At 48.7% G+C, this 3002-nt stretch overlaps 1 non-coding gene across 1 annotated transcript in view; it reads left to right on the top strand.

Moving 5' to 3' along the window:
• The first annotated feature begins 2862 nt into the window (after positions 1–2862).
• Positions 2863–3002, top strand: part of LOC143466348 (small subunit ribosomal RNA) — a 1808-nt gene continuing 1668 nt past the window's right edge. Inside the window, exon 1 of the ribosomal RNA XR_013118791.1 lies at positions 2863–3002. This exon is cut by the window's right edge and continues 1668 nt beyond it. This is a non-coding gene — a ribosomal RNA (small subunit ribosomal RNA).

Raw genomic sequence — 3002 nt, 5'->3', positions numbered from 1 at the left:
AAACCACAGCCAAGGGAACGGGCTTGGCAGAATTAGCGGGGAAAGAAGACCCTGTTGAGCTTGACTCTAGTCCGACTTTGTGAAGAGACATGAGAGGTGTAGGATAAGTGGGAGGCCCTCGGGTCGACAGTGAAATACCACTACTCCCATCGTTTTTTTACTTATTCAGTAAAGCGGAAAGCGACCTTCGGGTCACGTTTCTAGCCTTAAGCGCGTCGCCCTCGGGCGGTGCGCGATTCGCTCTGAAGACCGTGTCAGGCGGGGAGTTTGACTGGGGCGGTACATCTGTCAAAGAGTAACGCAGGTGTCCTAAGGTGAGCTCAGTGAGGACGGAAACCTCGCGTAGAGCAAAAGGGCAAAAGCTCACTTGATTTTGATTTTCAGTATGAATACAGACCGCGAAAGCGTGGCCTATCGATCCTTTTGAACTTGGGAGTTTCAAGCAAGAGGTGTCAGAAAAGTTACCACAGGGATAACTGGCTTGTGGCAGCCAAGCGTTCATAGCGACGTTGCTTTTTGATCCTTCGATGTCGGCTCTTCCTATCATTGTGAAGCAGAATTCACCAAGCGTTGGATTGTTCACCCACTAATAGGGAACGTGAGCTGGGTTTAGACCGTCGTGAGACAGGTTAGTTTTACCCTACTGATGAAGTGTTGTTGCGATAGTAATTCTGCTCAGTACGAGAGGAACCGCAGATTCAGACATTTGGTTCATGTGCTTGGCTGATAAGCCATTGGTGCGAAGCTACCATCTGGGGGATTATGACTGAACGCCTCTAAGTCAGAATCCCGCCTAGAAAGCGACGATGCACTCGTGCCCCGTCCTCGACGGGCAAAGTTAGGCGGCCGTTGGGCCGTTGGCAATGCCGAGATCCGACCTTACGCGAGTCCGACAAGTGTGACTCCCGCGTCGGTTGACCCTCCTGTTCGAAAGGCGGGGTGCTAAATCATTTGCAAACGACCTAGTTGAAGATCGGGGTGTCGTGATCACTAGAGCAGTATCTTCACTGCGATTTGTTGAGAGTAAGCCTCAAGATCTATCGATTTGTCCGCAAGGCGGGCGCCCGAGCGACTTCGGCCGACAGGCCGGGGTCGCTCTTTTCTCTTCAAAAATTTTCGGCACACGTCCCGGTTCGTCCTGGGTGTGTGCTCTTTTTTTTTGCCATTCCGACGTCGCGTAATACGTTCGTTCCATGCGTACATACTCACAAAAACACACACACACATACATACATACATACATACATACATACATACATACATACATACAAGCATGGAAGATTGAATTGCTATTTATTTGCATTTTTCCTCTAGCGACCGTAATGTGTTTCTTTTTTGTCGCTAGTTGGCGCCCTCGGACTACCGTAATTTCCACAACGCGTCCGTTTTGCCATCGCATTCTTCCCTGCGGCACTGCTTGCTCACAAATTTTTTTCTTTTCAGTATATATGAGCGAAGCAAACATTTACCTGGAGCATCAGCCTTCCGCTATTATTATTATTCCGCTTAAACCTATTCCTACTGCAATGTTCAATGATCAACTCAATTCCCGACGAAAGACGGTCTATTCTGAGTTACCCAAAACGGTGACTGGCAGGTGAGTGCATTTGATATATTTCTTTAGCGTTTGGACGTGTGTGATTCAATATATTTTGTATGACACTCTGTTACATTGGCGTAATTGAGCTCTTCAATTTAATTTAATTTAATTTTATTTTATAATTTAACAATAACTTTAATTGATAAATACGTTGTCATTGCCTTGCATTGACTCACGTAGCTTTGCAATGCTGCTTGACGATTATTTGATGATTTTGTTGTATGACATATATTGTTATGATTATATCGATTAAAATTGTGCACTTTGACACTGTATGGCATTAGATTAATTTTATAGACTTTTGACTTCGAAATTTTTTCAAGTCGATTCACACCAAAAAAATGTTAAGTCCAAACGCCCAGGTCGCGCGGATAGCCCTCACCCGCCGCGGATTTTCCCAAGTCGGAAGAGCTTTAGCCGCGAGTCGGTGTTTGGACTTTAACTTTTTGTTGGTGTGATGAGACTTGAACATTTTTTAGAGTCCAAACGACCAGGTCGCGCGCATAGCTTTCACCTGGCGCGGATTTTCCGAACTCGGGAGAGCATCACGCGCGGGTCGGTGTTTTGGACTCTGAAAATTTTTCCCATCCACTCCAAAAAATGTTAGAGTCCAAACGCCCAGGCCGCGCATATTCTCTTGACCGAGCGCGGATTTTTCGACCTCGGAAAAGTTTTTGCCGCGGGTCGATGTTTGGACTCTGAAATTTTTTCAAGTCTCGACAAAAAGTTAAAGTCCAAACGTTGGGAAATATTTTCAGAGTCCAAACGTTCGAGTTGCGCGCAGTGCCCGGCCGGGGCGCGGTTCGGCGGCCACGGCAAGCGGCCACGCACCTTCCCAAACTCCAAATCCGGCCGCGAGGTCGCGCGATCCCGAGGCCGTTCTGGGGTACCATGGCGATGCAGGATTCTGTGACTACTATGAGGGAGCAGGCAGTCGTGTGAGCGAATGCGCGCGCGAGTGCGAATCGAAGCAGAATCGATCTCGGTTGGCGTCGGGCACGATGGGCAGATGTAATGCTGTTCGCGCGGTCGCCCATGCTTAGCCGGGGTTTTGAGCGGTCTGTCGGATCCAGTGGCAAGCTATCGGCGTGCCTCGGCGCGAGTATTGCACTCGAATCGCCGGGCAGCGTCCGGAATCGACGGTTTTCGGAGCTCGTGCAAGCCGCGAGCGTAGTGTTTGAGTAGCGATGTACACGGAGAACGTGTGAAAAGAAACGCGGGGCGCCCGTCGTCCCGCAGCAGCCTCGTTTGCTGCGAATAGCTACCTGGTTGATCCTGCCAGTAGTCATATGCTTGTCTCAAAGATTAAGCCATGCAAGTGTAAGTACGAGCTCTCGTACAGTGAAACTGCGAATGGCTCATTAAATCAGTTATGGTTCATTTGATCGTACGTGTTACTTGG

This window comes from Clavelina lepadiformis, chromosome 7 (assembly GCF_947623445.1).
Source record: "Clavelina lepadiformis chromosome 7, kaClaLepa1.1, whole genome shotgun sequence".
In the NCBI taxonomy this organism is placed as follows: domain Eukaryota; kingdom Metazoa; phylum Chordata; class Ascidiacea; order Aplousobranchia; family Clavelinidae; genus Clavelina; species Clavelina lepadiformis.
The sequence above is the reverse complement of the archived record's forward strand: the minus strand, read 5'-3'. Positions and strand labels throughout refer to the sequence as shown.